The following is a 12,837-nucleotide window of genomic DNA, read 5'->3' on the forward strand; positions in this document are numbered from 1 at the left end:
GGGAGATAAGTTCAAAGGTCAAGGCCAGAAACAGACTACAGTGTGTGTTGTGTCTGTATCTGTGTGTACGTGAGGACTGATGAAACAGTCTCATCAGGGAGGGAGCTGTGCACGGATCATCAGGCATGTGATTGAAGGTGTTCATGAGGAATTTAGATTAGCACTGAGAGAAAACAAATGAGAGGAGAGGAAGAGTGAGCAGGGGGGTTTAAGACCAGTTCAGTTCTAGAAAACACCATGTTGACTCTCATGGTCAAGCTGCTTCAGCCTCAGTTTCTGCACCCTCAACTAAAACTGATTGCACGTCTTATTTTGTTGTGTTGATAACAGCTTTGTTAGTGTCACAGTTTTTGTTAAACAGATGTACAGTTATGTTTTCAACCCAAAGCTGCCACGAGTGAAAGAAGGAGAGAGCAGTGGTGGTCGAGCTACATCGAAGAAGCAGAGAGAGTGAGCACCACTACTGAAACCAAAGTGGTGAAACTGACAAACAGGACATTATTTTCTGATTGTTTACAGCAAGTGCACCACAAAGAGCTTTTAAACACCGCTACACAAACATGCAGAGGGACAACGCAGAGGTGCTTCTTTTCAACAGGCAAAGCAGGCAACTGCTTGTGGCCCAGACAAGTAGGATGGCCTCAATGGCTGACATCTTTAAAATATTGCCCTGGCACTCACTCTCTTACATTATTCCTGCACAAATCTATGAAAATCACTCAATGAAAGTTGAGGATAAATTATGGATCTGGGAATGAGAAAGAGAGTAACAAAAAGACAGGAGAGACAGCTGAATAATATAATGTCAGCATTACATTACAGTGTTTGTTCTGTGGCAATAACATTAGTTATCTTACCAAGCAGAGCAGTTCAGTGTGTCCAGAGCTCTGCTGACTGTGATTAGGTTGACCGTGATGTGCCCTCTGTGACTTTTTGCCCAGGGCCCACACACACTATAGAATCATCACTGGCAGGAAGGAGATGACATTTTTCTTTGCTGCTGAAGTTTCCTGTCTTCCTGCCTGCTGTGTTTCTCTCTGCTCTGCCCTCCCATCACAGCCTCTACACCCATTACTGTATCACTCCACAAACTGTCAAATACTGACATTTTGTTAAATTCTTTTGGCATCTTATAGCTATGCACACCAATTTCAAACTGTACCATCCTGAAGGTCAACACACAAATACTGGGTGTGATGAAGTGTGAATTTTGGGGTTCATCGGAAATCCAGCAACAACCCACGCTCAGAAATATCAATGTTTTTATGAGATGTTAAATACACATTGTTGAAAACTTAGAGAGGTCAAAAGATGTGTGACAGAAAGTGGAAATGTGAATGAGAGAGAGAGAGAGAGAGAGAGAGAGAGAGAGAGAGAGAGAGAGAGAGAGAGAGAGAGAGAGAGAGAGAGAGAGAGAGAGAGAGAGAGAGAGAGTCACTCGTTTGGCTGAGTAGAAATAATAGCGCATCTGAAGAACCAGCAGGTCATAACCTCTGCTCACACCCCATTTTATTTCAATTACAGACACCAGGTTTGGTGTGTGTTTGAATTTGTGTGTGCGAGTGTGTTTGGGGGGGGGGGTGGAGATGGAGTGTGAATGGTGTTTATTTGGTCATGGGTCTAAACCGGATGGAAAGGTGTGGGTAATAGCAGCGCAGGGAGACGATATCATGCCCATACACATACACACTCAAGTACTCATGCACACAAAGACCCACACACACATATGTGTATGTGTGACAGTAGTGTGGTCTTACTGGGATAGGAACTCATGCTACATTGGTGTCCGTATGGCGTGTCCTTCCCAGCGCCTCCTGCAGTGGGTTGGTCGTGGGAACAGAGCGCGCTCAGACGAGGCTGATGACAGGCAGGCGTCTGTATCTGAAATACAGGAGTTTCTCTAGGTACTTCTCTAGTAAGTCTCCTCTCAGCCTGACTTGGCTTCTGTTTTTTTCTTCTCTCTCTCTCTCTCTCTCTCTCTCTTCTCTCTCTCTCTTTCTCTCTCTATCTCTCTCTCTCATTTCTCCTTTATGCAAGCTGAACGGGGAAAAGTATTCTATAATATGTTCTTGTCACCTACAAATCAAAATCTTGACATGAATTTTCGGTTTAATTATAGTACTTTTAATAGTGCAGTTTCCAAAGGCTCATCATAGTTCACTGAAACAAAGCTATCCTGACCTGAGGGTAACCTCTTCAGCACTGATAAAACCTGCATAATATCTGAGAGCTGAGTTGTTGTCAGTGCAGTGTAATATGCCCTGATGCTAACATGGACAGCACACACAACCACAGCGTAAACAAACACACACTCCAACAAACAAAGTGTAAACAGAGCAGAACCACAAACCAACAGTGACCATCGCACACAAAGTGGTTACAGATGAAACAGATGAAGCCGGTCTTATCCGTCCTCCTGCCTCCGTAAAGATCCCGACTCAGATAGTCTCGCCTCGCTGCAGGTGTGAGTGTAAACTTTGGCGTGTGTGGGGGCAACAGAGAGAGAGAGACAGAGACTGGGACAGACCAAAGCAGAGGACAGAGATGTGTGAGCAGATTAGGCTCTTCCTTGGCGCCTGTCTGTGGTTCCAGTGAACAGATGTGTCACCCGGATCCTGAGGGTGCTGACAGCCGAGCAGGGGAATAGACAGTGTTGATGCCACTGGGAGCTTCTTTTCTTTTTTTCTAATGAGTTAGGAATCATTGTTTGTTTTGTATCCTCATATTAAGAGATAGAGGAAGAGTCCATCCACCTTACCATCTGTACTGCTCTGAACTTAGTGAGGGCCTTCTATCTATAAGTTCATGAAGCTTGTGGTGCTCCCCTCATTACAAACATGTAAGCAGGTAGCATTTATTTTTTGTACTGTCATTTTCATAGATACCTCTTTGTCTCTCCAAATCTCTCTCAAGCCAGCTGGTAGCAGCAGATTGGCTGTTCACCAACAGGTGGTTCTTCTCATGGTTTCTGTCAGTCAAAGGGAAGTTTTTCCTTGCCACTTGCTTATGGTAGATTAAGTTGGGTCTCGGTAAATAATATTAATCAAATAAACAGGGCAACAACAATCAGTCCATGTTGACAAAAAATCAATCAATCACAAAATTAGTTACCAATGAATTTAATTGTCAATACTTAGTTGGTTAAGCCACTGCATGTGTTATGAGCAAGCGGCAAACTCTGGTCTTGAAATATGAAGCCTATGCAGAAGTGCTAAAAACTGCAGTTCTTCGATGATCCGAGGCTGGCTCTGGAAGTACCACAAACAACAATTAAAAAAGCTGGTCTTTACAGCAGAAATAAACATGTTCACAGCCTGGTACAAAAGACCAGTGTAGTCTGGATAGATAATTTCTCGATCGGCACACACTGTACGGGGGTCGAATTGATTCATAAATCGATATTTTTGAAGATATTATACTTACGAGTTTTGCCCAAAAGGGCATGGCTGATTTGATTGATAGGGGTCACCCTGTAACTGTTAGCGAATAGGATTAAGGCCCGCCTTTTTACCTCACACTAGCTCGACAGAAGTTAGGTTGAGTTCAGCATTTCCAATATGGCACCCGCCGACGATCAGCCTCAAAACAGAGCTTCAGAAACAGATGGGTGACGTCATGGAGACTACGTCCATTTATTATATGAGCAGACGTAACAGTGTTTTCTAGAGCTTAGTTGCTGAGGGGTGAGCCATCTTGTGTTCTTACTACTTAAGCTGATATCACTGAAAAGGCTTGTTGAAAGTTTAGGGGAGAATTTGTTTAATCGTAGTCACCAGGTAAGCACCGCTGTATCTAACTCAAAACCCAACCCTGTAAGGTGTTTTTGGGGGACATTTGAGTTGAGAGATTTGAAGCACCCTGGAAGTAGTTTGACTGAAAATATTCATTGAAGAGTACTGACTGGAATCTAGCTTTTTTGAAATAATGCACCATGCATGTGATGTATGTGAACAATCCTAAATCAGCCTTTCTTTCTCCTAAACGTCTGTTTCTCCTTAGGCTTCTAACCCCTTCTTGTCCTTTGCGAATGTCCACATGATTGCACAAGTGCAAGCAAGCACACATGTGAGCATCTGTGTGAGAGTGTGTGTGCGTTCCTCTGTGACACACACATGGTTTTCCCATAGCTCTTTTACAGCCTTTTGCTGTGTAACTCTGACCAGTGTCTAACCATCTGTCCTGCTCTCTGGATGCCTGTAATAACCAGCTCACCCCCCTGTGTCCTCTCTGCCCTCCCACTCCTCGGACCCTCTTCCCAGAGTCCACGCAGAAGTGTCCACCAAACACACACACACACACACACACACACACACACACACACACACACACACACACACACACACACACACACACACACACACACACACACACACACACACACACACACACACACACACACACACACACACCAAACACATACACCACACACATACACCAAAAAAAGTTTCAAATACAAAAACTCAAACTCACACTTCATCAGTTTTGACTTCAAAGTGTGAAATGCAGCAGCGAAGAAGCACGGATGAAGCAAAGATTAAAAATAAAGTTTAATGTTCACACATACAAACAAAAGCTGTGATATAAATGTGTGATGTGATCGTGTGAGATGTATGTGTGTGTGTGCACCAGTTTCTCAGAAGCACACAAGGTCACACACACACACACACACACACACACACACACACACACACACACACACACACACACACACACACACACACACACACACTTTGAAGGCAGTTTATTTCATTTCCTCACACCTTCACACCTGCGCAGCAGACACTGGCCTTGAAAGATGGTTTACACAAACACACACACATATGCTTTCTATACAATAATCTAGACAAAGACCTGCATTCACAACCTCAGAGTTATCAAAATGACTCAGGCATGAAAGGTTGCAGCTGCGGGGAGGTACCCATGAGTCTCAGTGAGAAGATAAAGATACATAACAGCTGATAATGGAGAGATGTTGTGTTTCCTGTGCTGCTTTTGAGCCTTGTTCCTCCTGAAATGTTGCAGTTAAATTATGTGTGTAGTTGATGATAGATTACGTCTTGATTTAGGCTCCATTACATTATGTGTTATACTTAGTTCAGCTGCTCTGTTCCTTAAAATGAGCAGACACAGCTAAAAGATACAAGTGTGTACGTGTGCACACACACACATGCGGGAGCAGAGGAGTGGGAACAGGATGAGAGTCAACACATGTTGTGTAAATCTAAAGATCAGCACAACTTCATTCATCAAAACTCAAAGTCATTGCATTGTCGCTATTAACCACAGCTCATTAAAAGTTAGAGCTGCTTGAGATGTTGCTCGGTAACCCTAAAAATAAAGTGTCAGGTTCCACACAAGTGTTTCGTAGTGGGGTGTCCAGTTGCATCGTCTGAACCCATCCCAGGATACTTAACATACTAAGCTCTATGTGACACTGTGACAGGGATTATGAACACAGCTGGTTGTATCATTGCGTTTGTGTGTGTGTGTGTGTGTGTGTGTGTGTGTGTGTGTGTGTGTGTGTGTGTGTGTGTGTGTGTGAGTGTGAGTGTGAGTGTGAGTGTGAGTGTGAGTGTGAGTGTGAGTGTGAGTGTGAGTGTGTGTGTGTGTGTGTGTGTGTGTGTGTGTGTGTGTTGACAGATGGAATATTTTGGGATTAATTTGAATTTTCTAGTAAGACAGTGTAATTTATTGTATAGGTTACAAATTAAGCCTAAAAGACTTAAGGACCTTTTTTTTAGGACCAATAGGTTTATCATGGATCTCTATAGGGATATTAAACCTAGTTCATTTTTATAAGCAGTGAATATTTCATTATGTCATCTTATCTTCTGTGCTTGGTTGAAAACACAACCCACTGCAAGGGACTGTACTTTGCTCTAAAAGTATGATGTCTTTTATGACGCTGTCTGAGGAAAAATGTCTGTAGCTGTTCTTCTGGGCTGTCATCTCGGAACAGATCTTTGATCTGACTGATCAGTCTTTTTAAACTGTTTTAGACAGTCTCTTCTCCACAGCACTCTCAGTTTAGTGTTCAATAAGTAATTGTGTAAAGGCATATATCTAAAGAAACCTTGTCAGCCAGTCATTGTGGGAAGAAGGCAGGAGACTTGAGTTTGATAAAGACATAGAAACTTTGACTGAGAGACACTTTGAGCTAATAAAAAGCAGAAGTACTTAAACAAATCAGTTTGGATCCCATCAGCTATACATCCCAACAAGAGTAGGGATGTGGATTGAAACAAAGTGCTATCGTGGACTCAGTTCTGCTATTCGGAAAACTCCAAAATCCATAATGTTGAAGCTTATCAGGTGTTTTGGGTTGAGTTGAGTTGAGTTAAATGGATTAAATCAAAGCACTGGTTAACAAACAACCAACCCAATCAACCAAACCCGAACAACCAACTAACTAACCAAAAGTTGTGGAATAAAACTGAATTGTTAGTCAACAGGTAACAACACAAGGAGGAATTGTGATGTTTAGTAGCTTACGGCTGGGCACGCAAAGAGGTCTGATGTTTGGCTACATTTTACCAAAGCAAAAGATGATGAGGAATTTAAATGCAATTTATGTTACAAATAGTTTCTTGCAAAGAGGGAACACAATCTCCAAGCCTCAGCACATCAGGACTGTGCATCAAATTAAGCCAAAAAGCTGTACCTTAAACTGACCTCAGCTCCAACTACTCCTGATGGTCATCCTTCTTCACGTTAGCAAAAAAAAACCATTCCAGTGTTAATCTGTGTTAAAATCAGCAGAATAAAAGCCTGCAAGCTAAATTAACAAGGTGACTTAAGGTTAGATGGTGATGTGTTCAAGGTGGAGTCAGTAAAATGACTATTAGGCATACGTAGGTAATTAAAACATCATCAAGTTTTGTTTAAATATAACATCAAGAAATTTTTCTTTTGGTTTCAACGAGAATCATGGATAAATACTGTTATTTGGAGGAGAAATCTTTTGATGAAGTTGACTTTTTCCACTTTATAAAAAGAGCTCTTGCCAGCTTATTTAACGCTAAACACTTTTTTATTCTGTTCAGAAAAAGTCACTTGTTCAGAAATAAATGCAACACCAGTTCTGTTCATATTGTCGTCTTGTCCATCCAATAAGTAATAGAAAAGTATCAACAGTGAAATCAACAGACTCTGATCTTTAATGAAATTATCAGTAAAAAAATAACTACCCACATCCCTCAACACGAGACAGAGTATTAGCTCTACTTATATGCAGATTATTTTGCACAGTAATTTGGTGTTTAGCAGATTTAAATTGATTTTTTTTTCATAAACACAGAAAACACATGTTAGCAGCGCAAACAATCATTAAAATGTTGCAGTATTAAAATGATGAAAATATAAAACAACATTCCACATCCATCCTAAACCCCACTTACACATCTGCAGAAAAATCTTGTTCCCTGCCTAAATGTTGGCATTACCTAAGTACAACTTTCTATCAGTTCACAGTAAAAAATGACCTAAATTCCCAGACGTTTTTTAAAAAACTTCAGTATTTTCATCCATAAACAGACATAACAAATGTAAAACTGGTACTTGAAATGCAGCACAGTGACAGATAGGGTTCTCCTGAATAAAATGATGTATGGCACTTGATGCTGAGTGCGTCATTAAGTTAGAAAAACAAGATAAATACAGGAGAGTCTGGTGCCCCAAAAAATGGTCTAGGTCTTTAAGGGTTAACAGATATTTGTCCCTGAAAGTTATGAATAAGCTATAGAGGTTTTTCCCTCTTCTTGAACCTGTATGTTAGTCCGACCATGTTAGTGAGCGGTGTTGAACAGGCTTCTTTCAGCAGGTTTCATGTGGATGTTTTTGTCAGTGTTAAACTCAGGTGGAAATCCAATCCGCTTCCTTTTTCGCTTACCCCACAGTCAAAATACTCTTGTTTAGGCTTCATGTGGATTACACAGGGGTTAGCTAAGGCCAGAGGAGGGTTAGTGGATGAGTCAAAGTGGACACTTTTTTGGTAAATGTTAGAGTGAGGTTATATTGGGGCACAAAGATGAATTTTGCAGCTTTAGACAAAAACCTTGCTGCTCAGGATGTGTGTGTAGGTCTGCGCCATTTTCAATCTGTGGAGGGAAATTAAAACTATAGAAGGAAAACAATCTGTGATGATGAAAAAGGAAAAGAAACTCTAAATATAGTTGAGCAGGATGTTTTAGTGTGTGTGAGTAGCTGCTGTTCCAGCCTGCACGCTGGGTTGTGGGTTAATTAGACGAATCAGAGACTAATCCCTCTCCTGGGTCATCGGCTGGGGTCACGCCTAAAAAGAGAAAGGTCACAGCAACATCCGGCTCAATGCATTAATGACGGCTTCATACTGAAGACTTAGAGGCATGGTTTTTCTAAATGTTATGTGTCAGGTCGTATGCTTTGTGTTTAGAATAACTCAGTGAATTTCATTACAACAGGGATAAATCCACAGAGCTGCTTTAAATGTAAGCTGTGGAGCCTATTTGCAGGATGTTTACTCATGTGTGTTTATTTGTTTTAGCTAAATGCGAGCAGGTGGAACAGTATTGATGATCGGCCTCTGATCACTACTATTGATCCGTGGTTACAGTCAAAAGTCTTTACTGTATTCAACTGAGGCACACAGCTGAATACAGTAGGGAGCTACAGTAGCCCACAGGGGACACATAGCTCTGTGTATACAGCAGAGTGTGACTGCTGAGCAAGGACAGGGATTAACACAAAACAAATGCACAAGTTAACACTCACACACGGGCACATCATCACAGTAACACATTTACTGACGAAAACAATGAATGCATGTAGACTGAGGTGCAGAGACTTCAGCTTATGTTGACAACATTCTTTATTTTTAGTGTAGAAAATAAACAAACCAATAGAATATGACATTCTTTTATCATTAGAACAAAAGGCCAAGCTACTCTGATAATCTCGGCTGGTTCCCCTCCCCTCTACTCTATGATCTCTGTGTTTATAATAGCAGAGCTCACGCTGAATGTGTCAGTCCATCCTATATAATTGAACTGAGTTAGCAGAGCTGTTAAAGGTTCCTATAGTTTGGATCAAAGTCTGTTCAGATAATGAAAAAACTTCAGGTCAGAAAATTGTCTGTCAAACATCACTAGTTGGTTATCTTTAAGTGGAACTGATTGGATACTATGACTGTGTTCGATCTGCTAGTCTTAATGCTCAATTCAGATGTATTGCTAATTTTTCAGAGCAGTTTTTTGTTTGGCTGTTCACATTACTTTTCAAACCTGTCCTGGAAAACAATTAACTATAAAACAAACAACAAAGACGTCACAGAGCAGGATGTCTCATGTCGACATTCATGTGCAGTAGGAGCCATTGAATCAATCAGTAGATGATAGTGAGGAGGAGAAATCCTCTTCTGTGTTTTTTTTCATTGAATGTGAGTTACTCCCGCCTGTCCCACCTGTGCAGAACTGTGACAACTGTTACTCACGAGTAACAGTGCAACATGCAATGTCTGTTGCTGTGTGATTTCAAGCAAGGGTGGAAACACCAGCGATATCCTGAAACATTTGTTGATGCAGCGCAGCCTTAAATATCAGGAGTGCCAAGTGTCTGACGCTCTATGCCCCCGGTGTTTTGGTTTAAAGAGTGACCCTGTTATCTGGTGACTTTCAGCCAAATGCATTGGTGGTTGTCTGTTACAAGTGTTGTGAAAACACGACAAGAGTCCTTGTGAATGATTCCAAGTTTATTTTTTCACTATAATGACGATATATACCTGCAAAGTATCTCTATAATGAAAACATCATTCACAAGAGAGTTTACAATAGCTGTTGTAACTAAGACAACCAAAGACACATTTGGGTTAAAATAACAATTAACAGGATCACTGAAACAGCAGTCACTGTCTGCTCCCCTGTCTCAGCAGAACAGTGAAGGTGCACATGTCCTATCCTGTGTTTACATTATCATAGAGCATGCTTGCTTTGGAAAATCCACAGGAGTTGATAGGCAGAATCAATAATGGCATGGGTATCAATAAAATCTTATCAATCCCCATCCCTAGTTCAGACCTAGCTGTTCAGATTGAAGTAGCATTGAAGGAGATCTGACCTGTATCTGACTTAGGACTACACATTAAGGTGGCCCAAATCTGACTTCTAGGATTACAGTCCATGTGACTTGTGTTGTTCAAACAGTTGTGAGAAATCATATCATATCATAGAAAGTCCAATATGAACAAATAATCAGATTTGGTGAAACACTTCTTGTGTTTAGCCAGAATTTGGCTGACATGATAAGATGCTGTCGTTACAGCCTGACTTGGTGTTGGGTCTGATGAAAACTGACTGCTGTGCTGCTGAGTCTTCAGCTCTCACACTTCCTGGGTTCCTTGTTTTAGCAAATTGCCTTTCTTCGGTAACAGTGCATTTCAGAAAAGACAGACAGACTTTGAATTTGAAAAATAATCATCCTCCCTTACCGAGGGTGAGAATAATGCATTTCCACTATGTTGGCATCAGCCATTTTTGTGCTTTGAAAGTGCAGCTAGAGAACTAAATGATTGACAGCTATCCACAACCAATCACACCCTGACAGCTGTTTCCCTCAGCAACTTAACCAGAGTGTCGCCCCACTGCAGATAAGTAGCCAATAGAAAAGGTGTGATGTGTTAAAGTTAGTTTGTATTTTCTGCGATGCATTGAAGTGTATCTGACAGGACACAATTGTAAGAGAGCGATGGAAACGATGATACACATTAAACCATAAAGATTGAATAAAGAAACTTGAATTCTCGAACGACTGTGAATCAGTCCAGGGTCGACTAGTCCATCAACCATCTTCTGGGCCATACTATAGAGATGATCAACACTTGAGAGCAGCTGGTAGTCGTGGCTTCCGCACACTTAGCCGACACACCCCCAGCATCCTAGAGCAGAGATCACTAGTCATTCCTTCATGATTGTGAAACCTAATTTTATCTACTTGGCGATTTTTTAATCATTCAAATTTGTCTGGATGGTTGTTAACCTAAGAACACAACTGTCACCCTGCTTTAACAAAAACTCTATGTCTCACACTGTTTCTTCTCTGACCGTTCTGTGTTTGTCTGTTTTGGTAAACACATGACCGTCCTTGTTCTGTGTCATAGCCTTTAATTCCCTGACTTTTCTCTTGTGTTACATCCACATTTATTGGCTCTCAGATTTGCCTTGACACCAAAACAGAAAGGGCTCTATTTATGCTTTTATGACCTATTTTATTATCTGTGTCCACACAAGAGCTGGCTTTGTTAAGACTGAAGTGGTAGGACTTAAAACCAAAAACTAAATCTGGAGCTGATCTCAAGTAGTTATTTTAATTCTGAATCAATGATGAAAGGATGTTCCTCATTAAAACAGGATTAATCTAACAATCTCATTTAATATTGACACACTGTGTACTTTTATTACATCATTGATCATACCAGTGATTGATGACATTCCACTTTTATGATCTTTGAAGTTTTTATAGTTTTCACTTGGGATACGTTGCTTCTGCAGTGGGGCTGCATGGTATGAAAAGAAAATGTCATGAACATTGTTCAATACTTCAATAATAATACTGATTTAAAAAAACATGAAAGTGTTTAACTAACAGTATCTCTTTTTATCTGCTGGTCTTCGTGTTTTACTCAGTATTACATGTAACTCCTCAGTGTAGCTGAAAGAAAACTTGAGAGTCATGTGACTGTATGTGTGTCATACCTATAGGCCTCCATCCAACAGGTAAAATGTATTCATGCTGATTAATTTAACTGAAATATTATTCTTTTACCATAAAACAGGGCCTTCGAAACATTTCCATTTCAGGACCTGAAAGAAAAGATTGACGTCACCTGAGGACCCAAATGTAGGAAACTACATGAATTGCCAAAACGTCTTTATACACAAACTAATGATATTCAAAACAACACATTAAGAATATGAAATGAGAAATGTAGTCAAAGTTGCATGTACAACACTACCACATCAATGAACAGAGGGCCCCTCAAGCTACTGAGGGATGGCTGCAGAAAGGGTGCAGTAAAAACAAAGATGACTCTCCTGCATTATCGCTCAGCAGTAAGATTACTCAGACTGAATTACAGCGTTGCACTGGTTCTTTCTTTTCTCACCACCTCAAAAGGATGTAGATGTACGTGTTTTGTTTTTAACACAACCTTGGTTTGACACTTTGAAATGAGCATGTGCTCTTTCTCTCGTTCTCACCCCTTTCTCCGCTCTAATGAGAGGTATGTGGCTGGTTGAAGATCTATTCTAAACTTGGTTTTTGAAAGTGCTAATCTGAGGTCATGCTGAGAATTGAGTCTGTTTTTGTAACTGAATAAAAATGGTGGATAAACTTTCTTTGTGTGGCTCCACTTCTTCCTGTTCATTGCTGGAGTTTTGTTTTTGTATGTGACCTAGCACATGGCTAACAACGACAGTGGATTGTATTGGCTTTGGGTCAAGTCCTGCTCCTAGTGTCAAGGATGCTTTGGAAGGAAATGTGTCATGAGCCACAGTCTTGTCACAGCTGCTTAACATTTACTGGAAAATACCAATGTTAGTCACTAACTAACCAGTGACTCGCAAGACTAACAATTCAAATGCAACACAAGCCCATGACTTAATCTGGTTTACTTTCAATTCTCAAAACAATGTTTGTTGTAGCCCCGTCTTTGTCCAGAGGAAGAAATCTGACTCTACTTGATCTTGTGGATGTTTATTTTTGAGATGTTTGTCCAGTTTGTTAAATTTTAAGCTCTAATTAAAGCATCTGCTCTGCATTTCTAATGACTTATGTGAAGCCAATGTTTATTAATTACAAGTTTCTAAA

The 12,837-nt window shown here is 40.6% G+C and overlaps 1 long non-coding RNA gene across 2 annotated transcripts in view; it reads left to right on the forward strand.

The window, feature by feature from the left end:
* LOC117823664 overlaps positions 1-12,361 on the forward strand; it is a 67,650-nt gene extending 55,289 nt beyond the window's left edge. For both annotated transcript variants that reach the window (XR_004633457.1, XR_004633460.1), the window contains one exon: positions 11,804-12,361. This is a non-coding gene — a long non-coding RNA (uncharacterized LOC117823664). The remainder of the gene's footprint in view (positions 1-11,803) is intronic.
* Positions 12,362-12,837: the final 476 nt, after the last annotated feature.

Source organism: Notolabrus celidotus, chromosome 13, assembly GCF_009762535.1.
Source record: "Notolabrus celidotus isolate fNotCel1 chromosome 13, fNotCel1.pri, whole genome shotgun sequence".
Classification (NCBI taxonomy): domain Eukaryota; kingdom Metazoa; phylum Chordata; class Actinopteri; order Labriformes; family Labridae; genus Notolabrus; species Notolabrus celidotus.